Source organism: Echinops telfairi, unplaced genomic scaffold (assembly GCF_000313985.2).
Source record: "Echinops telfairi isolate 266 unplaced genomic scaffold, ASM31398v2 ScPeMD7_7469;HRSCAF=8507_0, whole genome shotgun sequence".
Classification (NCBI taxonomy): domain Eukaryota; kingdom Metazoa; phylum Chordata; class Mammalia; order Afrosoricida; family Tenrecidae; genus Echinops; species Echinops telfairi.
The window spans coordinates 39,012,096-39,037,514 of record NW_022111372.1 but is presented as its reverse complement, the minus strand read 5'-3'; the positions used below and the strand labels follow the sequence as shown (position 1 = coordinate 39,037,514).

Sequence of the window (25,419 nt, the reverse complement as noted above, 5' to 3'; positions counted from 1 at the left end):
AATTCTACCTTGCAAGTCTGGCTAGACCAGAGGATGTACACTGGTACAGATAGGAACCGGAAACACAGGGAATCCAGGGCGATGATCCCTTCAGGACCAGTGGTGTGAGTTGCGATACTGGAAGGGTAGAGGGAGAATGGGTTGGAAAGAGGGAACCTATTACAAGGAACTATATGTGACCTCCTCCCTGGGGGATGGACAACAGTGGGTTAAGGGAGACGTAGGACAGGGAAGGATAGGACAAAATAAACAATTTATAAATTATCAAGGGCTCATGAGGGAGGAGGGAGCGGCAAGGGAGGGGGGGGAAATGAAAACCTGATGCTGGGGGGCTTAAGTGGAGAGCAAATGTTTCGAGAATGATGAGGGCAATGAATGTACAAATGTGCTGGGTCCCTTATGGTGAAGTGACTCTGGGGAACAGTCCAGGGTTTAAAGGAACCCCAAACAAATTCATTGTCATTGAGTGGATGCAACCTCAAAGCCACCCTATAGGACAGGGTGGGACTACCCCTGTGGATTTCCCCAGCAGTAACTCTTTATGGGAGTAGAAGGCCCTTCCTTCTCCAGCAGAGCTGCTGGTGGTTCTGAACTTGCAGTGAGCAGCTCACCAGGTCACCTAGGGCTTCAAGAAGTCAGGTGAAATACGGAACTTCTCCCTAGTAGCTGAATAATCTCAGGTGAACAAAAGTGCTGTGGTTTCTCTCTGTGATTTGTTTGGGTTTGGTTTCTAGAGGAGGCTAAGCTCCAGAGGCGGCTTTGGGACAGCCTCCACATTCAGACCAGCCAGTAGCAAACTGGGGCAGCCAGACAGAAGCATTCCCCGAGAGGCCACCATCTCAGCGCCCCCTGCCGGCTCCCGCGGGAATCTCCAGAGGTGGGTCCTGGCCAGCTGAGATCATTTTAATGTTTTCAGGGCTTCCTATGACAAGCTTCCCAACCAACACCCAAGTGATGGCTGGCCCTTTCTTTGAAGTGAGAAATGATCACTTCTCCATCATGTCCTCCAGAAGGCAATCATTTACATCTTGCTATATCGCAAGTTATTAGCACATCCATGGAGAGAAAAACTTTCAAAATACACAAATACCCCTATTTCAAAAATCCCTCCTGTGTGAATCAAATAAATCTGAAGCCATGAACCTGAGAAGTCTAGGGGTGACAAAAGAACACCTGGCTTTGTGGAGTGGTCCCTCACTTGGTCCTCTTTCTCTCCCCCTCCCACCCCCCCCTCCGCCCCAGGAGGTAGCCCTGTAACAGGATCACCCAACTGGGTATATGTTCCTTCTCAGGAATGGAGCAAATTGACCGAATACTGTACTTCTTACTGTAACTCAGCAGTTCTCAACCTTGGGTTGGGACCCCTTTAGGGGTTGAACGACCCTTTCACAGGGTCACCAGATTCATCACAGTAGCAAAATGACAGTGACGAAGTAGCAACAAAAATAAGGTTATGGTTGGGGGGTCACCACCACATGAGGAGCTGCATTAAAGGGTTACAGCATGAGGAAGGTTGAGAACCACTGCTGTAACTGACAACACAGGAGCACCACAACCTCCAGCAATAGGCACCCATTAAAAAGCCTGTGGGGGTGGTCCTGGCCTTTGGCCTTTTTAGTTGTCTCAAGTGCACCAGAAAGCTGGGGAGTGAAAATGACCAAAGAAGGACCGGCTCCTTCAAATGGTGGTGCCGGCACCACATGGTGTCCATACAGCCTAGGCCACAGACCGCCCGAAGAAAGACCAAGCTGGTGCTGTCTGCCAGAATGCCTTTTAGACACGAGGATAGCACGACTCTGTCCACTTAACTTGGGCCTGTCATCAGGAAAGACAGGCTCCTGGGAAGGACCCGGGCTTGGTAAACAGAGGGCTGAGAGATGCAGGAGACTCTCAGCAAGATGCTCCACCCTGACAGCGGACTCCAGCCCACCAGCCAAACAGGACCAGACAATGTTCTCTCCACTGGACACAAGGTCGCTATGAAGTGGAACAGACAATGATGATGGCAGAAGGCGACAAGCATTAATACACAAAAGACCCAACGACGAGTTTGTTCAGGGAGCCTGCACTGGGCTCATGTGACACCGGAGGACTGTCTTGAGTCCGGCGAACATGTGGTCTCTGAGCTAGCATTTTTCTCAGCACTCTCGGTGCAGTCAAGCCACGTCCACTGGGGTTCCTACCTGCTGACCAAAGGCCCATCAGAATCTCTGAAAGACACCCTCGTGTTCTGGCCATCCTCAATGCACACAGCCCTCCTTGACGCTGCTTCGATGTTGACATACAAGTCAGATAAGGGGGGCAGTGTCATGTATCCTGCCTTCACCTCATAAAGCCATCACTTGGTATTTCCTCATCGAACAGCATGACCCGATGTATAATAAATCTCCCCAATATAATGAAGGCCATATTTTTTCTTTCCTGAAAGAGCGATTTGGAACCTGCCTGTGTGACGAGGCAACTGGCGCTCTAACTGTGCTAAACCTGGGCCCCTGAGCGGGGGAGAAGTGCAGACGGAGCAGCAGCCCTTTGCTCCGTGCTCAACTGTTTTAGAGTCGCTCTGATGGTTACCTGTGTAAGCAAACTCCTTTCCTGCTTCTGTTCGCTCCACTCCCTCCTTTTACGCTCAGGAGGACTTGGAAACACAGCATGGCTGCATCCAGACGCCAGGAAGTCACAGCACAACAGCACTGGCTCACTGGACCCGATATGCTTTCTATGATGATGAAAAACTGACAATCTCCATGAATTTTTAAATGGTTTAAAGCGCTTTACTTCCACCTCAGTTGGCTGTCTTTGCAAGTGAATGAAGACACATCATTCTAGGAACATGTCTAGTGCCTACATGCCATTCTCCCTTCGGAACTCTGACATTCCAGGTACCTGGCTACTTTTCCACCACCAGTCTGTGGGCTTGTCATAGCGTGAGAGCTTGCGTGTTGTTGGGATGCGGCACGCCAAGCCTTCAGTGTTTACCATTCCAGCATGGCCACCCATGAGGAACAGGTTTCAGTGAGGCTTCCAAATTAAGGCAGCCCCGGAGGAAAGGTCTGGTGACCTGTTTTTAAAAACAGGCCCATAAAAAGCTACACACTTAATGTATCAGAGTTAAATCGATCAGTGATTTGATAACATTTCACTTACAAGTCACCTCACAGAATTAAATCAGCTCATAAGTACTTTCACCAGGCTAAAACACAGCCAGTGTGGCAGACCCCACAGAACTCACTGCGACGGAACTCTGGCTCACACTGAATGGGATGGGAGCTGTCCTCCTGAGGGCACTGCGGGCCATCTAGCTCACTCTTGGTCTGAGAAGAGACCCTGCAGCACCACCTACTTTTGTCCCGAAGGAGCTCATCCAGCCTCTGAAAGAGGAGCCTCTGAAGAAGGCTGACCAGTCTCACACCCTCCTGGACCTCACAGCCCGGCCTGGTCTGGGCAGGTGCCAGCCTGACATTCCCAGGCACTGTTGGTAGGCCAAGGGGGCCTGGTGGCATAGTGGGTCAGTCGTTTGAAACCACCAGCTTCTATGGGGGAGAAAGATGGGGCTTTCTACTCCCGTAACATTGACAGTCTGGCAAGCTCACCAGGGCAACTCTCCTCTGTCCTATAGGGTTGCTTTGAGTCAGAAATACTTCAGTGGCAAAGAATTTGGTTTGGTTTCTGGAACAAGAGCACAACAAACCATGCCACAAGAGGGCACTGTTGTACTTCTACAGGCACCCTAGAGAAAAAAAAGGACCGAAGACTAGTCGACTGAATCTGCAAACACATTGTTTACAAAAAGGTTCTATCTATTACTCTATTCATTGTAAAATTTGTCCTATATACACAAGTCAATTTCATGTATGTATGACTTTGTATCCAACAATATGCAGGCAACTAAGTATTCAGGCATACTTTCTGTGGTTACCTGTGTGTGTGGTGGTTTTGTATTTGTTTTAGTTTGAAGCCACAATACATTAAAAACTGGGAATCTGGGGGAGGGCGGGGGCAAAAAAATCATATCATCATGAATGAGGGGAGTGCGTGATGGGGACCCAATGCCCATCTGTAGACAACTGGACATCCCTTGCAGAGGGGTAGTGGGGAGGAGATGAGTCACTCAGGGTTCAGTGTAGCAATCATGAAACTCACAACCTTCCTCTAGTTCTTAAACGCTTCCTCCCCCAACTACCATGATCCCAATTCTACCTTGCAAACCTGGTCAGACCAGAGGATGCACAGAGGTACAGATGGGAACTGGAAACGCAGGGAATCCAGGACAGGTGAACCCCTCAGGACCAGCAGTGAGAGTGGCGGGGGAGAAAGGGGGAACCTATCACAAGGATCTATATAACCTCCTCTCTGGGGGACGGGCAACAGAAAAGTGAGTGAAGGGAGACACCCGGGCAGTGTAAGATCAGATAAAATAATAATTTACAAATTATCAAGGGCTCACGAGGGAGGGGGGAGCGGAGAGGGAGGGGGAAGGGAAAAAGGAAAATGAGGAGCTGATTCCAGGAACCCAAGCGGAAAGCAAATTTTGAGAATGATGAGGGCAACACATGTATAAGTGTGCTTCACACAATTGATGTGTGTATGGATTGTGATAAGAGTTGTATGAGCCCCTAATAAAATTATTTTTTTTAAAACTGGGAATCTACGTTTTAGGCTCTTTTCTATCTTGAGACTACATTCTATCTGCTGTTTAAACCAAGCTTTAGTCAGATATTTTTAAAAAGGTTTTAATGGAAGATTAAATCACCAACTCCCCTTGTTCCACATGCATGATCTTTCTGTGGCCTGTGGGCACCAGGAATGGGAAGGAGCTACACTTCTCCACGTGGAGCACAGAACACACACCAGACAAGGCTGCCTCACCAACACCTGCCCTTGACTCAGGATCCTTCCAATCCACCCTCAGAGCGCATGCTGGCCTGTCCTCTGCTGTTTCCTTCCCAGCAGATCTCATCTGGTGGTGACAGTCCCACTGCCCACTATCCCTGCAGCTGTCAGCAACCGGGGCAGGTGTGGGTCTGTGCTGCACAGAGCTCTGGCCAAAGTCCTGGGTTAGTACTTGCCCGTAGATGCTCAATGAAGTGTTTGTCGAACAAATGAAAACACGAATGAGTGGGATGGGATTCTTCTTGAATGTTGCAACGAAGAGTGCCAGAACCTATCATGTTGAACACTCTCATGGCCACCTTGTTTTCATGCTCAGTTGCTGTTGTGCCCTGCCATTGAATTCGTGCTGACTCAGAGTGGCCACCCTTGTACCAGAAGGAAAGACTGCCTGGGGCCATGCCATCCTACAGTTTTCAGGTCCCAGCCCATTGCTGTAGCCGCTGTATCAGTCCATCTCCCCATCCTCCTTTTTCCTGGCCCGCCACTTTACTAAGCATGGTGTTCTTTTCCAGGACTGGTCTCTTGTGATAACATGTCCACAGGACGTGAGACGAAGTCTTTCCAAGCTCGTTTCTACGGTGCATTCTGGCTGTACTTCTTTTAAGACAGTTTGGTTTGTTCCTCTGACAGTCCATGGTACTTTCAATATTCTTCTCCAATATCTTCATTCGAAGGGATCGGTTCTGCTTTGGCTTCCCATTTTCAGTGTTCAACTTCCACACGCACAAGAGAGACTGAGAATAGCACGGCTTGGCCCAGGTGCACCTCAGTCCTCAAAGTGACAGCCTTGCTCTTCAGCACCTTGTGCAGAGTCAAACTGCTCGAGAGTTTTTTGGCTACAATCTTTACAGAAGCTCATCATTATAGATAGGAGCTCTGGTGATGTAGTGGTTAAGCATTGAGCTGCGATCCGAATGGTCAGTAGTTCAAAACCACCAGCTGCCCCACAAGGGAAAGATAGGCTTTCTACTCCCATAAAAAGTTACAGTCTCAGAAACTCACAATAGCAGTTCTACCCTGTCCTACAGGGTCACTATGAGTCAGCATTGACTTGATGGGAGGGAGTTTTTGTTTGTTTGCATCATTATATGTACAATGAAATGCCACTGCTAGAGTAACAAATTCCAAAACCCTATAACCACGTTGTGAAACAGTAACTCCATTTACCTGCACCCCTATAAGCCATGGTCCCTAAATCGAGGTGCTTCTACCACCATTAGATCCACAAGACTTTTCATCCACTGACCTGTGATCTTCCTGCATTCGGTATCATTGCATGTGCTGCATGAGTCTAAAGAAGAATTTATGGACTAGTATCAGACATATGGGCTAAGATCAGACTTATGGGCTTGATCTGCACTGGGCTGGGATGTTTTCTCAATATACAACTGCTCTTATATAAAGCTCTCTTACACACACGAGTGTCTGCATTTGTTTCTCTAGTCAGCTCAGAGTAACATCGTGAGTGAGTCAGTGAGTGGCAGTGGAGGGGGTGGGACCTGGTTAGATTCGGATGCTGATGCTCAGGCCCATCCCAAGGATGTCACCACGGATGCCTGAGTGGGTGAGGGGCAACAGTATTTCCGTTTGGCCCAAGCATTGCCCAGGTTGTAGCACTCTCCCAGGGGATGTCACCTGATGGATTGACTGACCCAGCCCTGTCCCCTTCCTCCTCCTTCTCCCCTATGTCTCCCACCCAGCCTCTAGCACACTCATCTGACCTCAGCAGGCCGGTTCTTTGTTCAGTCTGTCTCATGCATCTTGAATGTGGACAGCAGGCTGGTTGGTTCCAGAAAATCTCTTCGCATACTCTGCACCCGTCTCCTTGACGCTTCACCTTGCCTTTTGGCTTAAGTTAGCATCTGTCTCTCTGCCATGCTTTCTGCTTCATTAGCAGCACCTCTTTCTAGGTTGTTCAGCTTGGTCCTCCTCAATTATCTATCATTTTCCTTAAGTCTCAAATAAAAAACAAAAAAATATCCCTTGAAGTCTTCTTAACACCAACCAATAGATTAGTTTAACTACTAAAAAACATGGACCTTAAATGCTGTGCTTTTTTCAAGCTCTACCTACATGGGATCAAACCAACAACAGCAAGTTGAAAGATTAGATAGAAAATGTAGAGACATTGAGTTTATGTTCACTGGGGAGGAACAATTCAGAAAAGGAAGATGAGAAGGTTGCACAGCTTGAAGTAAGTGAACAACGTCACGGAGCTGTGCATGCAGGACGTGTTGAATTTCCTTCTGTTTCACTGCCTATCATATCAGCAAAACCAAACTATTTTTAATGAAAAATAGGGGAATTCTTGGGGTACTTTGACATGCCTGTGAATCTACCCCAAAACTTTAGTGAAGGGCAAGTATATGATTTCCAGAGTAACTATAATATAATGTTCAAATGTCCAGTTTTTTATTTAAGAAATTATAAAAGAAACAGGAGAGAATGACCCATTTAAAAGAAAATAAGTGTCAGAAATAATATCTGACGAACTGTGGATACTGGACTTACCAAAGACTTTTAAATAACTATCTTAGCCATACTTGGAGAGCTAAAGAAAGACATGAACAAAAAATCCAAGTAAATCAAGTAAACAATGCATGAAAAAGGAATATAAATTATAAAAAAATAGCTAAATGAATTCTGGAACTAAAAATAATAGCTAAAATAAAATGTTCACTTAGAGGAGTACAAAACAGATTTGAGTGGGCAGAAGAAATAATCCACGAATTTGGAGTTAGGGCAAGAGACATTATTGCGTTTGAGGAGCAGGAAGGGAAAAAGTAAACCAAATCCAAGGATATGTGGTCCATAATCAGGAGGCCCAACCTACAAATTACAGGAGTCCCGGGAGGAGGCTGACACCAAACAACTACGAGGATGCTACAGGACCAGGTGATGGCTCCCTCTGTTGTACACGGGTCACTACGACTCAGAACGACCTCAACTGCACCTGACAATAACAAAGGTGGAAAAACCACCAAAAACGAACAGAATAGAATTTGGATAAATAGCATCTGGACACATCCCAAATTTAATGCAAAAACATGAACCTACATATTCAAGAAACTCAAATAAGAACTCTATATAAGGGTGAAACCGCATGTCTGCACTGGGCAGAAATTACCAAGGCTAGGGATAGCGGAGCCATATGAAGCAATCCCACTTCAGCACAGGCATCGAGAAGCAAAGCCACGGAAGACAGATGCTGGAGACCTAAGCAAACACCCATGCAAAAGAGGTGAAGAAGGCGACAGTCACAGAGCCAGAGGGACAGGAGGGGCCAGGGGAGTCTGATGGCACCACCAGTCAAGTGTCAGAAAAGAAGAGCTGCCTCCCCCACCCCCCCATCCCCGCAACAAAGCTCTCATTCTTAGAGAACTTCCATGTGAAATAAGTCTTTGACAACCTGTGAGGGCTAAACACGAACAATTAAGAGAAATGGGACCTTGTGAGCATGTGGCAAGTCCTTTGTCCCCATGGGTCTCTGCTAATACCCTCTCTCTCTCCCGTCTCCAAAAACTCACTGCCATCAAATCGATCCCAACTCACAGAGTAGAACTGCCCCTATGAGTTCCTCAGACAGACTATTTAAGGGAGTAGAGAGCCTCATCCTTCTCCCATGGAGCAGACGGTGGATTCAAACTGCTGACCTTGCGGGTAGCTGCCAGATGTATAACCTACTATGCCACCATGGCTTACCACCCTCTTTCATGTCCAGAGGTAACCTTAAAAAAAGTAATTATTTAAATAGTCTTTGTTGTCATTATTGTTGATCACATCATATGCATCCCTACACAACACATATAAACTACTTTAGCTTTTCCAGCTTTTAGTTTACCTAAATGAAATCTGTATGTAATCCTCTGTGGCCAGCTTCCGTGAGTTCATATTACTGTTTGTGAGACTCGCCTATGTGGTTGAACATTACAGTAAGTTTCTGTTTCCAGGCCTGAGACTGCACACTTACTGCTGGTAGACACACGTGGACAACTCTACCTTGTGTTATTGTGGATGAGGCTCTATGTCCATCTGTGCACATGTGCAGGTGTCAGAGGGCCTCCAGGTGGACTGGGCCACATGTGTATGTGTGTGCGCTTTGACAAGGGAATGCCAAGATCATATCTGGGGCCCTGCTGCTCTGCCCCCTACCATCACTGTCACTTTCATTTCTGCCCATCGTGCATGTGTAATGAGACCTCATGACTAACAAGTCTGAGTACCATCCACTTGCTATCTGGCCATTTAAGATGTTCCCCTTTGTAAGCCTTCTGCCCCCAAATCCAGTGGGCGTCTGTTCCTGCTTTCATTGGTTTGTAGGTGGCCTTTATGTATGAAGGAGTCTGGAAACTAAGCCAGATCTCTGTCAGTCATAGAGCAAGAAGTGTTCCTCCCCGTCTACATACTGGCCCCCTGCCCCTGGTGTGTGCCCTCCAGAACCCATTCTGCTGGAGGTGGGCAGGCTGATGAATATGATGGAGATCATGTTTGTGATTAGGTTTTGTTATACAGCAGAGGTGAAATGATTTTTCAGAGACTAAAATATACTTTATTGTGCTTTCCATGAAGGTTTACACAGAAAATAGGGTTCCCAGTTGATAGCTGTGGTACAGGCTGTTCAGCTGTATTTTTCCGCATTGAGTCCACAGTCTCTGGATTGGTGTACTGGGGGATCTGTTCCCAGTGCTCCAGTTTCCCTGTCCCCTGACCTCCTTATCTTCACTTCACAGTAACCGCTGACCTTTTGATCTCATAGATATATATTTTTTAATTCATGGGTAATAATATTCTTTATTGTGTGTGCCAATCCACGATGTCACTAAAAGGTGACTTCAGGGGATTTGAAGAATGGCTCAGGACAACTTTCTCAGGGAATCCTCTAGTCTCAAGTGCTCCAGGAAGTGTGGGCTTGGTAAGTTCTGTTCAACATTTTTCTAGCTTCGTGCTTAACAGTCAGTAGGGTAGGTGGGCACCACCTAGGTCTTAGGATTCGGCTTGGCCGGCAGGCCATTAGCTCGGTAGACTACTGTCTTCTTTGACTCTTTGGTTTCCTTCTTTCATTTTTTGCCCCCTATGAGCAGAGATTATCAACGTTTGTATCTTAGCTGGCTACTGACAAGCTTCTAAGAACCACCTCCAAAACCAAATGCACTGTCATTGCAATGCCAACTCATGGCGATCCTATAGAACAGGGTAGAACTGACTCTGTGTTATTTCTGAGACTGTAACTCTTTAAGACCCCAGACGATACTACACTCAAACTCACCATCATTGAGTAGATCCCACCATTTAACGACCCTATAGGGCAAGATACAACTGTTGCTTTGAGTTTCTGAGACTTTACATCTTAATAGGAGCAGACAGCCTCATCTTTCTCCTGTGGAGCAGATGGTGGACTTAAAGCACCAACCTTGTGGTTAGAAGCTGTATGCATACCCCACTATGCACGCAGAGCTCACATGTGTTAAGCTCTCTGACCAGTTGACCTTGAGTTATCACAAGTGCGCCTGACCCAGTTAGGTGACCCCTTAATATAGGGCAACAGCTATCAGAGAGATCAGCAAACAGCAACAGACCCTCTCCTGTTGGCACTGAAGACGCCAACAGTCAGGCTGTGGAGAGGGCCACAGGCCAGGGCATGGCAGATGGCGTTTAGAAGCTCAGGGTCTCTGTCTAAAACTACAAGGAAATTAATTCTACCAATTACTAGTGAGTGTGGAAAAGGCCCCTTAGCCTCAGGGGGGGATGCAGCTCCAGCTGACTCTTGGACTTCTGTCTGCTGAGATGCTGCGCAGAGGACCGAGCTGATCTGGGCCTGGACTCTGAGGTCAGGAATGTGTGCAGTTTGACCCCACACGCTCGGTAGGGATTGGCTATGCGGTAGGCAAAGCCCTCGTGGCAGTGCTCAGCTCCTTCTTAACTGCAAGGTCAACGATCCAACCCCACCAGCTGCTCGGCAGTAGAAAAAGGTGGCACCCTCCTTCTGCAGACATACTGCCTTGGAAACATGACAGAGAATTCCACTCTGTCCCATGGGGTCACTAGGAGTCGGGAATGTCCCTGAGGTAATGGGTTTCTGTCCAGACACTAGTGACCTTCTAACTACCGCCCTTCAAGGGACAGAATCTGGGGTTCTGAACCCTTCTGCACACACCCCTTAGACAACTGTTGGACTAGGTCAGGGAATGAGGCCAGCCTTTGCCCAGAAGCACATGACTCTAGGAAAATAAGCTGAAGACCCTGAGCCCAAGGATGAGCAGGAAGCCAGACCTGACGCGCCGACTGGCTGTCGGTCTCCGGAAGATTGTGGGCATTCTTTTCAATGTTTTATTTGCTAGTGCGTACATGAGAAAGCTAATTGCCTTTTCCCCCTCCCCCATCTATTCTGGCCTCCAAGTTTGTAGACTAAGCATTTAAAATAGAAATGCGACACTGCTTAAATAGTATCTGTCTGTCACAGGGGAAAAGAGAAAACACAGTCATTTTCCCGAAGTCCATGGACTCTTGCTGGCAAGGTGGCAGCTGGGCGTCAATCCAGTGTCAACGGTCTTCCTTTTCATCTGGGTACAACTGGGCACGCTATAACTGGCACAGCCCCTCACTCCTCGGAGTGTCCCGAGGTGGCTCTCAGCAGCCTCTCCATTCACAGAGCCAGCCTGCCAAACCAGCGGGCAGCTCTGGCCTCTGAAGGAGTAGAGCAGCTTCTTCCCGGAGGGCCGCCAGTGCCAGGCGGTACTGCGGGTCTCCAAGGGAGAGAAACCCACCCGACCTGTCTCAGGCTGGTGTCCTCGCCCCAGAAGAGACGAGCAAAGAAGAGCCATGCTTTAAAGTCAGGAATGCCAGAGGCTCCCAAGCAAACCACCCTCGCCCCATCAGAAACCGTCCTCTGACCTTAGCAGTCAGGGATGTTAGTGCCTCTGGTCACAAAGGAAGCCGGCCAAAGAGCTCAGAAACACCTTCCGGTGACAACATCTCATGCCAGGAAAGCAAACTGTGAGTGACTTCCCAATCTTAGCCCGAGTTTTCATTTTATCTCAGCACTCTTCCGGCCCCAAGGACTTTCATTGGGGTGGGGGTGGGGGGTGGGGGGGTGTTGGTGTTCCTGCTTAGCTTATAAGCCCAAACTCAACTTTGCTTTCTATATAAGTCATAGGTATATTTTCCTAATTTTAATATGCTCAAGCTTTCCAGAAAGACAACCATGTGAAGACAGGGAGGGCCGTATTCAGCTTCTGGCAGAATCGACCAAAGAGTCGTCCACCATGTCATCAGTGCCTCTGTCCCGCAGCTGTGGTCCTGAGTCAGGGACTCTGCCTGCCTCCCCGGGGGCCTGCGCCTCACACTGCACACGCAAAGGGCTCAGCCTAGGGCACCAGCATCTAAGCTCGAGCAGACAGAAAGGTCACCTGACTGCATTTTTACCTCTCTTGAGACTTCTCGACCTTCTTTACATTGCACAGTTGTAATGACATAAAGTCATCTCTCCTGTGAGTTCCATGCCAGCATAAATAGGGGGCATTTGCCAATGTTTGTCATGCATCCAGGGTACAGGGCAATGAGAAGCAAAAGCAGAGTTCCAGCTTCCCGGAGTGCCTGGCCAAAGCCGGGTGGCTGGGGACTGATGCTGCGGGAATTCCTGGAGAGAGGTCCCGGCCCCACGAGTACAGACTCAAGAGGTGGTCCCACGTGTGAAGACTCAAGAAGCAACTTCAATCTTCAAAAAAAAATCTTTTTTTTACATTTTATTTTTTTCCAGGTTTTTCCCTTTGTTTTTTTTAATTGTTTTATTAGGGGCTCATACAACTCTCATCAGAATCCATACATACATCAATTGTGTAAAGCACATTTGTACATTCATTGCCCTCATCATTCTCAAAACATTTCCTCTCCACTTAAGCCCCTGGCATCAGCTCATCATTTCCCCCCCCTCCCTCCCCATTCCCTCCTCCCTCATGAACCCTTGATAATTTATGAATTATTATTTGTCATAGCTTGCCCTGTCCAATGTGACCCTTCACCCACTTTTCGGTTGTCCATCCCCCAGGGAGGAGGTCACATGTAGATCCTTGTAATCGGTTCCCTCTTTCCAACCTACCCTCCCTCTACACTCCCAGTATCACCACTCACACCACTGGTCCTAAAGGGATCATCCGCCCTGGATTCCCTGTGTTTCCGGTTCCTATCTGTACCAGCGTACATCCTCTGGTCTAGCCAGATTTGTAATGTAGAATTGGGATCATGTCAGCGGGTGGGGAGGAAGCATTTAGGAACGAGAGGAAAGTTGTATGTTTCATCGTTGCTATGTCGCACCATGACTGGCTTGTCTCCTCCTCGATACCTTCTGTAAGGGGATGTCCAGTGGCCTTAAAAGGAATCAGCACGGTGCAAGAGAGCCCCTGGACCTGAAGCTACGAGTAAAGTCATGGCCCCAGGCAGCCCCGGAAGGGCCCTCAGAGCTGCCACGGCAGGGACCGCTTCGGTCCGGGAAGTGTCCTGTGAGCCAAGCACATCCTTACTTGCTTAGTAGCTTTTTCTATTCCATAGCATTTTGGACCAGATAGAAAAAGACGTACACCCCAGGTTTCTTGTCAAAAGCAGTTCCATTTTATAATAAAAAAGAAAAACACAATTTCTATTCCTCAGCTCACAAGCTGGGCAAAAACAACCTTGGGGGGGGGAGGTGAGGATTCAGATATTGCTGTAATATTTTCTAATCCCCCAGCCCTTTCATTTTGCTTCCTCAGCACATGCTTTTGATATTTCCTTTGGCCTGATTTTTTTCCCTACGCCTTGAAGAACAATTTATTTGTAGAAATGACTATGAATAATTCATTTCTCCGATGAAAGCTTAACCGATCTACCTGCTATTTGCATACCAGCATAATTAATACATTGTTCTCCCCTTCGGTGGCATGTTAAATGTAGGTGGTCACAAACTGGACTGAAGTTGGCACACGCAACCACCAGTCTCTCCTAGATTGGTTCCCGCTCAGGGGCCCTCAGTGGCTTGTAGGAAACTCGTGCTCGGGGAAACTGATGCCCTCTCTACAGCCCACAGAACGGAAAGAAGAGCGTGGCTGAAAGGTAACCTCCATCCCCGCAGCTTGAGCAGCAGTGAACATGACCTTGAGTGTGCCCTTCCCACACGCTCATTGACCGAGGGTAAAGAAAGCACCAGCTGAAGAAAGGAGAAAACCTCCTTTATTTATTTATTTATTTTACATTAGGTGCTTTTATTTCTTTTTATGGGTGCTTTTTTAAAAAAATCATTTTACTGGGGCTCGTACGCTTATCACAATCCATACATACATCGATGTGTCAAGCACATTTGTACATTTGTTGCCATCATAATTCTCAAAACATATGCTTTCTTTTTGAGCCCTTGGTATCAGCTCATTTGCCCCCACTCCTTCACCGCTCGCCCCTCCCTCATGAACCCTTGATAATTTATAAATTATTTTGTCATATCTTACACTTTCTGACGTCTCCCTTCACCCACTTTTCTGTTATCTGTCCCCCAGGGAGGAGGTTATATGCAGATCCTTGTAATCTGTTGCCCCTTTCTACCCCACCCTCCCTCTATCCTCCCGGTATCACCACTGTCACCACTGGTCCTGAAGGGATCATCTGTCCTGGATTCCCTGTGTTTCCAGTTCCTATCTGTACCAGTGTACATCCTCTGGTCTAGCCAGATTTGTAAGGTAGAATTGGGATCGTGATAGTGGGTGGGGAAGAAGCATTTAGGAACTAGAGAAAAGTTGTATGTTTTATCGTTGCTACACTGCACCCTGACTGGCTCATCTTCTCCCCGAGACCCTTCTGTAGGGGGATGTCCAGTTGCCTACAGATGGGCTTTGGGTCCCTACGCCGCACTCCCCCTCATTCACAATATGATTTTTGTTCTTTGATGCCTGATAGCTAATCTCTTTGACACCTCATGATCGCACAGGCTGGTATGCTTCTTCCATGTAGGCTTTGTTTCTTCTGAGCTAGATGGCCACTTATTTACCTTTAAGTCTTTAAGACCCTAGACGCTATATCTTTTGATAGCTGGGCTTCATCAGCTTTCTTCACCACATTTGCTTGTGCACCTGCTTTGTCTTCAGCGACTGTGTCGGAAAGGTGAGCATCATGGAATGCCAGTTTAATAGAACAAAGTGTTCTTGCATTGAGGGAGTACTTGGGTGGAGGCCCAATGTCCATCTGCTACCTTAATACTAAACGTATAAATATATGCACATAGATCTATTTCCCCATCTTCATATATAAATATATTTACATATGTACATGCCTTTATTTAGACCTTTATAAATGCCCTTTACCTCCTAGTTCTTTCCTCTATTTCCTTTTACTTTCCTCTTGTCCAACTATCATGCTCAGCCTTCATTTGGGTTTCAGTAATTTCTCTCAGTTACATTACCCTTGATCAAGCCCTCCTACACCCTCCTCACCACCGATTTTGGATCACTTGTTGTTCCCTGGTCCCTGGATTTGTTAACACCACTTCCTTTCCTCCCACCTCCCCTTCTCCCATGTCCCCTGGGGTCCATCCTGTTATTTTCTCCTCCAGATTGTTCATCCAGCCTATCTTATTTAGACAGACCTACAGAGATAATAACATGCACAAAAACAAGACAGAGCAAAACAAAGCAACAAAAGAAAACAAAACATAAAAAAAAACACACACCCCACAATAACCAATAAAAAAGAGAAAAGCTAGAGATAGTTCAAGGACTGTTTGTTGACCTTTAGGAGAGTTTTCCTGTCGAGTCTGATGGGCGCCACGCTCTGGCCCCAAAGTCTATTTTTGGTATTCCTTGGAGACTTCGTTGTTCTGCTTCCTTTGCTGTTCTGTTGCACACCCTTAGTGTTTTGCCTTGGCGTGGTGGGGTCAGATTGGGTGCAATTCCCACACTGTGTCTCCAGTGTTGTCCCCTGTAGGGTTATGGGTCAGTGAGGGATGTCGTGTCTCATAGTGGGGCCGGCCATGTGGTCCTCTTTGTGCATTGGCTGCTCTGAGCGGGAATATGGTCCTCAAGGGTTGGTGGGCCAGGATGAGTTCCACTCTCTCTTCCTCCCCCTTCATTTGCTCCCATCAGACATCTCCCTCTCCCTGAGCTGCAGATTCAGTGCTGTCCTCTGAAGTCAATTCTTGGGGGGGCGGGGGGGGGGGGGCAAAGAAAACCTCCTTTAAAAGGGCGCATCAGGGATCTGTTACTTTAATTGTTGACTTCTCGAATTTTCCTGGCACAGACCCAAAGCCCAATGGTCAACCGTGAGTGGCCCATCTCTTTCTTCAAACACGGCTCCATCGCTTCCCTGGGCCCTGGTGCTCTCTCCCTCTGTCGTTACTTCTCACTCTGGGTGACCTCAAATGCTGTCTGATGACTTCCCAAATGGACAGCAGCCTGCAGGCTCTCCCGGGGCATCAGATGAGCATCTCAGACCCATGCTGCCCACCCTCTGGCTCCCGCACACCTTCCCCGCCCCCAGCCTCGTCCAGCTCAGCAAACAGCCTCTGCTTTCTCAGGTGTCCCCTGAACACGCAGTCCTCCTGATCATCTTCCCTCTGCCTGACCTGACGGTGCCGTTGGGCTCAGTGTACAGGTGGGGCTCAGCCGTCACAACAACGGCTCATGCACGGCCACCACCTCGGTCTCAGCTTCGCAGAGGCAGCTGGGCCCTCTTGCAGTCTCTTCCCCCAACAGCCTGGGCGAGCTTCCAGGGACACAGAGCTCAGGGCCCCATGGGACCAAGCCAGCAGCCCCTCCTCACTGCTCCCACCCCTCACACCACTGCCTCCTGTCCCTGGGCTTGAGGCCCTCTGCCTATCAGCTTCTGGGCTCATCTTGGCGGCCTACCCTTAGGGGCCTGGCCTTGGTCCAATGGACTGTGCCCTCTCTTCGGCCCCTTCCTCTGGGTTCATGACTCCCAGAGCTGAGCCCACTAATAAAGGTGGCTTTCCTCTCTAGAGTACTGCTTGTCTGGCACCACCACCCCTCCCCCCTGCCAATAAATACTCAGTGGGCTGTGCTGTCGAATTTGTCCGCTCCTGGAGAGCGCATGGGAGGCTCATGGACCCCCACTGAACACGTGAATGAGCATACGAGCACAGGCATGGTCACTGTTCTGAGCACCCTCAGCTGGGGGACACGTGACCAACATGTGTCTCTGTCAGCTGACACTGCGTTCTCCTGTCAGTCACCGGCTGGATCCTCCAGGATGCTAACACTGGTCTCTACTTTTCTCAAAAGCATATGCCGAGTCACAAACCACCACTACAAAGAAGCACAGGTACGAAATTCCATTTTGTACCGGAGGTTGTCGAAGGGCGAAGGGTGGTACCAGGCTAGAGGGTGGTTCAGTGTTAACGTGGGTCAGGGGGATGATAATATCCTGAAAGGGGAGATGGGGAAAATGGGGAAGGGGAGAGAAAACAGGGCAAGCCAGGGCGAGGTCTGATCAGTTGTTTAAGTGACTGAACACAAAATCATCTGATATGTAAACCCCCGCCCAATTCACAATAAAAAACTAAGGAAAAAAAACTATCTTGAATCAATTATCTCAAAGAAGCTCGCAATGTGTAGTAAGGGCTTTAAAATGACCGTGCTTGCTGTTGCTGGGCCTGTCAGGGCGGTTCCAACTCATCGGGCCCCTATGCACAACGGAAGGAAACACTGCTGGGTCCTGCACCACCCTCGTAATTATTCTGTTTGAGCCACTGGGTCAGTCCATCTCCTTGAGAGCCTTCCTCTTTTTCACTGCCCCGCCACTTTACCAAGCACGATGTCCTTCTCCAGAGACTGCTCTCTCCGGATCATGTCTGAAGTGCCTGGGGCGGAGTCTCACCATCCTTGCCGCCAAGGAGCACTCTGCTGTACTGCTTCCAAGACACATCTGTTTGTGCTTTACCTAACTAGCCTTGGGAAGTCCAGCACTCTTCCACAACACCATCCCCAAGGCATCCACTTTTCTTAGTCAGTGTCCAGCTTCCACATGCAGATGAGGCCGTTTAAAGTACCAAGGCTTAGTCCTCAAAGTAACATCCTAGCTTTTCAACCCTTTAAAGAGGTCTTGTGCTGCAGTTACCTAATGCAATGTGTGGTTTGATCTCTTGACAGCTGCTTCCGTGAGCAGTGTTCACCAGGCAAGATGAATTAATTCCCGCAGGAAAATAACAATGTATAATAAAGGGCTTTAAAACAACCTCACTCAGCACCGCGCAAAAGCACCAAATTCATTGAACGTGGACCTGAACTGACACGGAAGAGGCCACCAGAGGGCAGCAGCGGGCCGGCCTGTCAGAAGCCAGCAGTGCCGCCTAGGGGAATTCGAGGCCACCCTGAGATTTCAGATGAGTTTCACAAATAATCTATGCCGGGAAACGTTCAATACCATCCAGAAGGCAGGCCAAGGGCCCAACTAAGCAGTTCACGTCAGGCCAAAGCCATTCTACCAGAGTTTCAAAGGCTCTTGCCTACCTCGGGACTCCTGCAACACGAACTTTGGCTCCAATCCCAGGGCAGAGGTGTCCTTCTCGGAGAGTAGAACGGGAGACGAGGTCCCCACAGGAGACCCTTTGCTTTCCTCAGTCCCCTCTCAGGCTCTCCATGGCAGATGCAGGAGACTTCACTCTGTTCACGCGGGGTGACAAAGAGATCTAGTTAATTTAATTCAACATGCAGTGTTTACTTGCCCTTTCAGCAGCACAGGGGGTCCAAGATTCAGGATGCACCATACTTATAACCGTGCGTGCGCATGAGTGTGTGTGAATGTTTCTTATTAATTAACATCAGTGTTATGTATGGCATAGGATGTGGCAGCACACCATTTACTGTTATTCGCAGGTGTTCAAAAACTAGATTTATAAAGATGCTGATGATAAAAGCATTCACAATGGTAATTTTTTTTTTTTTTAGGTTGCCTCCTTAAACCAGGACCAGCTTACGATGGAGCTCTCAGAACGGAACCCCAATGAAAACCAGGAGCTCCTCATAACAAATTCTCTGAGTTAAAAGTTCTCCTCCGCATCTGCACAGGGCACACAACACTCATCGGCACCGTTACCCCACCTGCCTGCACTGAGCCATGCCCTTGTCACGTGTGCAGAGGAACAGAGCCTCCCTCACCCAACACCTGCACATGTGAACTCACAGTGTGTGCACACACATATGGGTGCACACACATATGCATGCAAGTTCACAGAGATACAGATATAGATATGTATAGCTATAAACAACATAGAGATCTTCCCTTCCCGCTTCCTGCCTGGAACTGATAAAACTGCAGACAAGCCCATCCCTCCGGAAACCAGGAAGCTGTAACAAATATTCACCACAATTCCTCTCTGCTTAAAAATATTCCCAACTAGTATGCCATTACAGGTAAGATTTCAATACGTGCCTATGCTTACAAACCCTAGATCTGCAATGTTAGTGTTTGCTTTTTGAATAGCAGACCCACATGCACATGAAGAGCCTCTAAATGGGTTTCTCCATTGCAGATGGTTTCTCCATCTTTCGAAGCTGTGCCAAGAAATCAGTGCAGCCAGTCCCAAACAGTCACTGAGAAGAATTCTGTCGGTGTGAGGACAAGTGTCAATGTGGGCCAGACCCTCACCGACTGTGGAGACCCTCCTGCTGACACACGCAGCATCTGGGTCAGCCGAGAGGAGGCACTGCCACTGCGGAAGTCGCCCCGGGGTTGGGCACGCACTGAGTCTCCAAGGCCCCGCCTCTTCAGCTCACCCATGAGGAGACATCCAAGGTTCAACGAGAGACATGGGGGTGTGCTTACACCAAGACTGCCAAAAACAAAATGGGTCACAATGGCACCTTGTCCAGCTGAGAGGGCTCTGGGCCAAAGAACCAGACCTATCTGCTTCAGCATGGCTCACAGACTTCACTGGTCCCCAACATACTCCTTCCCATCAGTCCCTACGCTAAGGGGAAAGAAGCACCAACATGCCCAGTGTCCAGAGAGAAGGCACCGCTTGGGCCTCCCACAGCTCGGGCCCACCCTCCATCAGTAATGTGCACACCAGCCTCATATCCAGGTGGCAGGGTGTGTGAAAATCAAATGGGTATGAACACACCACAATAGGGCCTTCTCGGCTTCCATGGGAGAGAATCCCTCCTGCTAAATAAGAAAGAGGAGGGAAAGGAGTGATGGTTGACCCATAAAGAAGTAAGATGTCCTTGTAGACGCTTTAAAATCTGCTGTGTCAACAGAGCACGGCAAACAGAGCACAAAGAACATGAACGGAGATTTAAAAGCCTGCAACCTAGACCCCACAGTGTGACCAGTCATCTGCTTGAGCCTGGCTGTGCCTGCTGGAGGGGCGTGCCCAGCAAGAGGGCAGAGAGGGGCATGGCTAGGCAGGGGAAGAGGAAACAGGCGGTACTGCATTAGCACAAACGCATGCAGAATGGCATGCGAGGGGCAGCTGGGCTTCCAGGGCATCACGAGGGGCCACAGTGAAGCACAACCCTCAGGAATGGAAGAGCTTTGGGGCACCAGCCTGGCTCCCTGGCTCTGTGGCCTTCAGCTGAGGGGTGTGACTACGCTAGTGACTGTGTGACTGACACCTCCTGAGCCTCAGCTCTTCACATGGTATTGCTGCGCACATCGCTACATCTTGGGAGGATGAAATAAGATCTCTCAGACTAGAATGCTTGGCCCAGTGACTACAAACAGCTCAATAAAGGAAGGTGTCTTTCTATCAAGGAGGGCGGTGGAAGAGCTGGGAGGAAGGAAAGGGGAGGGAGGAGAAGCTAGATGAGGAGTGGTGGTCTATGACATGGAATTTATAAGATAAACTAAATCTCCAAAGTAGTGAACTAGGGGAAAAAAATAACCCATGAGAAACCTTCCTATTTCTAAAAACAAACCGAATTAGCCAGAGAAGTCTCGTAACCTTCATCTGTACCAAGCATTTTTCAGGCATGAAGAAGAGCAGAGAGAGAGAAACAGAGACAGACGTCCCTGGAGGAAGGGCCCTGAGGCACTTCTCAGCAACATTTGCAATTATGGGACACAGCCAGTCACCTCTACAGGCCACCAGCCACGCAACAAGCTCTCAAAAGACATGACAGAATTTAAAGGGGGTGGGGGAGAGATTGCCCCTTATGTTCCCATGTGCACACAAGCTCTACACCCTGTAGAATCCTGAGCTAAATGAGGCCCTCGGCACGCCACACACAACACGGATGAACCTAGAAAACATTGTGCTGAGTGCAATAAATCCATGCAGGAAAGGCCCACTACTGTCTGCTCTCACTTGTAGGCACGGAAGGCAAAGATGATCAGTGGTCACTAGGGGAGGGCGAGCACTGGTGCTGTGGTGGATTATGCACCGGGTTACAACCAAGAGGTTAGTGGTTCGAAACTACCAGATGTTCCTCAGGAGAAAGGTGAGGCTTTCTACTCTTGTAAAGGTTTATAGCCTCGGTAACCCACAAGGACATTTCTACTCTGTCCTGCAGGGTCGATACTGAGTGAACTTGATGACGGCGAGTTAGGTTAGGTTTGGACGTGTGGGGTGGGTGGTGGGTGGGGGAAGTTTCTGCATAGGAGGCAGTGAGGGTATGGCAGTGGGAGATTGGGTAACGGAATAGTTACACAACTTTAAGAATGAGATGGGAAAACAATAAAAAAAGAGATGGATGCCACTAATTATAATGTAGAAATTGTTGAACTGATCTATGCTTCGTTGTGCATGTTTTTACCCAAAAGAAGGGGAGGGGGGACAATTTGCAGAGTCTATCGATGATAACTATATATTCCAAATGTAAGGTCTTCTCCAGTCACTGATCTATTCCGTAAGGAAAACCCTTTATCAGACAAGCTTGATTTTCAATGACTCAACTCTGGTGTGAGTGACGATCTCAGCTATTGCTACGTCTGCACTTTGGGAAGTCAACCTAACAAGAAGGCTGGGAATGAACTGGAGTTTGACTTATAGACACGGGTATGTAAGTGGGAAAAGGATGTTCAATTTGATTCGAAAATACTGAAAAGAAAAAATGTTTTAGGAAGCAATCAAAATTTTTACTATATGCTATGTGTTTACGCGAAGTATACAAGGAATGTGTGGACATCCATATTCAGGTAGCCTCTTCATTTCTGTATGGTAGACAAGGTTATTCAGACCAAACCTGCCAAGGAGGGGAAAACATGGTAAATATCATATTCTTTTTAAAGCTTTTAAAAGCACACTCAAACCAACTAAGGACCGATGGACTAAAATGTAAGGTACAGTCGGTCACACCAGCACTGCAGGCCCTTCCAGTCCAGGGTCTTGAGACACCCAGGGAAGGAGACTGAGGTGTGAGCTGCCCCACCACTTCCATAAAGCAGAGCCTCACAGAGCCTATCCCTCCACTAGCGAGAGCCAGCTGCCATGGCACCAAGGTGTGCCAGAAGAGAGGGCAGAGGTAAACCCACTGACCACTGCCTTGTGCCCACCGAACTCCTGGGAAGTTGTATGTCCCAAGAAGGAGCAAGTCACGGTAAATAAAATCCAGTACATCGAGAAAATAAGTACCCCGCTAGTGAGAACTAGCCAAAAAACATCCCTTTCCTGCAGACAAGAGAGCTGGAGGGAAGGAAACCTGAAATTCCAACGGAGCCATCCATCGCAGGACTGACAGCTGGAGGAGGCCTATCACCTGGGTGATCAAAACAACAAACAAGGAGCAAAACAAAACAAAGCCCCGGGGCCATAAATGGAGTTAAACTGGGGCTCCACTGGTAGGGTCTGGCAGAAGCAAAAGGAAGCCATCTCTGTGAAAACAGTCTTTCTTGCCTAGAACCACCTCCCTGTAGGTCCCAAGAAGAAGGAGCAAGTCATGGTACATAAACTCCAGCACACCAAGAAAATAAGTACCCACAAGTGAGAACTAGCCCAAAACATCAGAGGAAATACATCTTTCAAAAATTGGAACTTTCAGACCTACAACCAGTCTGTTAAAGACAACAACAACAAAAAGATGTGGTTGGAAATATCTGCAAGGGGAGTATGTTAGTCTGGGTACCTTAGAGAAACAAATCCACAGAAACTCATGTATAAGAGAGAGTTTTATGTAAAGGTTAAGTGCGCATCAAGAAAATATCCCAACTCAGTGCTGCCCAAGCCCACAAGTCCAACATTAGCCCATATGTCCAACACTAAGCCACAAAGTCCTCCTCCATCTCACAAAACAGACACTATGACTCTGACTGCCAAGAGGAAAGTCGAATCAGTGAATGTGTAAACATCTCAGTGCTGGCAGGGGTCTCCACACGGCTGCTCCAGCACCCAGGGCTGTGTTGGAGTAGGTCCATGTGGCTTCTCCTCAGGGATGTCTTGCAGGAAGTGAGCCTTGCCAGCTGAAGCAGGGAACTAGCTAAGGTAGCTGCACCCTGGTCCGACCATCACAAAGCAAAAGACCCGAGAACTCCAAAGGCAAGGCTCATGGAGCCATTCATCCCTCTGCCCTTCAATTAACCCCACATGTGTTTATCGGCCAGGTTGGCACAATAAACTAACTAACTCAGGGAGGGAAAATAAAAAGAATGGCTAAGCAGACTTGGAAAACTGATAAAAAGAATGTCTAAAAAATTACATGTAATGAATAAAATTAAAAATCACATGTAGTAGTTTTAATAGCACATTGGACACAAACGAAGAGAAAATCAGTCCGCTGAGAGACAGCACTGAAGCTAAGGATAGGATTCAGGGGAGATGTATGAAGCCGTGGAAAGCATGAAGGAGACACATGAGACTATCTAACACGGAGTTCCAGAGAGAGAAGAGAACGAGGCAGAGGCAAACGGTGAGCAAAGGGCAGATGGGATATTCTGAAGTCAAAGAGAAGAGCAGGTTCAAGACAGCCAGTGACTCTCAAGCAGAATAAATAAGAGAAATAGCAAGAGGGAACATCAGAAGGAAACTTCAGAACACCGAGTATAAAGACCTTTAAAACCAAGGACGGGAGAGTTCACCTGTAAAAAAATACATGGTACCATGGCAGTCAAACTCTCAACTATGAAAATGAAAGACAGAAGACATCAAATGACATCTTCATTTTGCTGAGAGAAAAAGAAAAAAAAAATTCCCAGAAGAATTCACACCCAGTGAAAACACCACTTGAAAAGAAAGCCGAGGAGTTATTTTTAGACAAGTTTGCCAACAGCAGGCTCTCGCTATGAGAAATTATATAACATGGACTTCAGGAAGAAGTAAAGTGATCCCAGAGGGCAGGTCTGGGTTATACACAGAAACAGAGAGACAGAAGTGGCAAAGACGAGGGCAAAAATAAACATCCATACCAACCACCCGACTGACCAACCTCGCTGCTGTCGGACTGATTCTGACTCAGAGCGACCCTGTCTATGGGACAAAGGAGAAGTGCTGCCATGGGGCCCAGGGCTGTCCATCTTTCCAGGACACGGGTCATCTCAGCTTTCTCCCACTCCACTGCTGGGGGGGTTCCTACACTTGACTAACACCCAGTGCTTCACCCACAGCATCACCACGTCTCCATTAAACAAGCATAGGCTATCTACAACAATAAAGATAACCTGGTCTTAGAGAACCAACAATCGTGTCTGTCAGAAGGGGGGCTAGTAGAATGTTGTAGATGTACCAAGGTCTTTGGTAAGATCCAGAATGTTCCGTTGTTTTCAGCTGGACGAAAGGAAAACACAAAGTCACCTACCACCTTCTTCTCAAGGAGCCCTGGTGCCAAAGTGGGTTATGCTCCATGGGAGAAAGAGGAGGTCATCTGCTCCCATGGATTGACAGTCTTGGAAACCACAGGGCAGTTCTGCTGTGTCCTATAGGGTGGCTATGAGTCGCTCTGGGCTTGTCGGTGGTTGATCGATTGACCAATGGACCATTTTCCCAGAAACGGATCCTGCAATGATTTTCCTTTTGCTTTTATTTTTAAACCGTGGTGAAGAATACATACAACAAAGCACTCCCCAATTCAACAATTTCTACATGTATAATTCAGTGACATTAAAATACCTATGGTTTTATGTCACCAAGGTTTGTGTTAAGACTGCTAAAGCCAAACCCACTGCCATGAAGTCAATTCCAACTCATAGCAACCCTAAATAGGGTCCCTGGGGGATTACAAAGAGACTTCTCCCCAGCTTTGTCTCCCCCAAAGACATGACAGACATTAGAGACTATTTGCCAGCATATGGTGGGAGGTCAGATGCTTAGAGACATCCTCCCTGAAGGCATTCAGTTGCCAGACTACTGTCTGGTCCCACCACAAGTAGGGCCCACTCCCTGCTGTTAAGGACAACGGGCTACTTCTCCCAAAAGGCTTGCAACCACCAGTCTGGTCCCTATAGATGGGGTTCACACTCTACTGATAATGGTTTCTGTAGTGAGCCGGAGAACAGGTCAAACCAGTTCAGTGATATCCAAAATTAAGCTGCCTCCCTGAATCTAGGATCTACCCATCTTGTCACATGTGTACCCCTAACACCTCCCCTTCCTTTTGCGGGGATACCTCTAGATCACTGTATTACCTA

General features: G+C 48.0%; 1 protein-coding gene and 1 long non-coding RNA gene across 5 annotated transcripts in view; one reads left to right on the top strand and one right to left on the bottom strand.

Annotated features, from left to right (window-relative positions):
• Positions 1 to 18,524, bottom strand: part of ADARB1 (adenosine deaminase RNA specific B1) — a 94,671-nt gene extending 76,147 nt beyond the window's left edge. For all 4 annotated transcript variants that reach the window (XR_006679516.1, XM_004696890.2, XM_045284465.1 and 1 more), the window contains exon 1: positions 18,372 to 18,524. The gene's annotated coding sequence lies outside the window, so the exon portion shown is untranslated. The remainder of the gene's footprint in view (positions 1 to 18,371) is intronic.
• On the top strand, positions 17,120 to 19,478 carry LOC123521020. The gene is made up of 3 exons (XR_006679517.1): positions 17,120 to 17,184; positions 18,810 to 19,274; positions 19,394 to 19,478. It is a non-coding gene; the product is annotated as an uncharacterized LOC123521020 (long non-coding RNA).
• Positions 19,479 to 25,419: the final 5,941 nt, after the last annotated feature.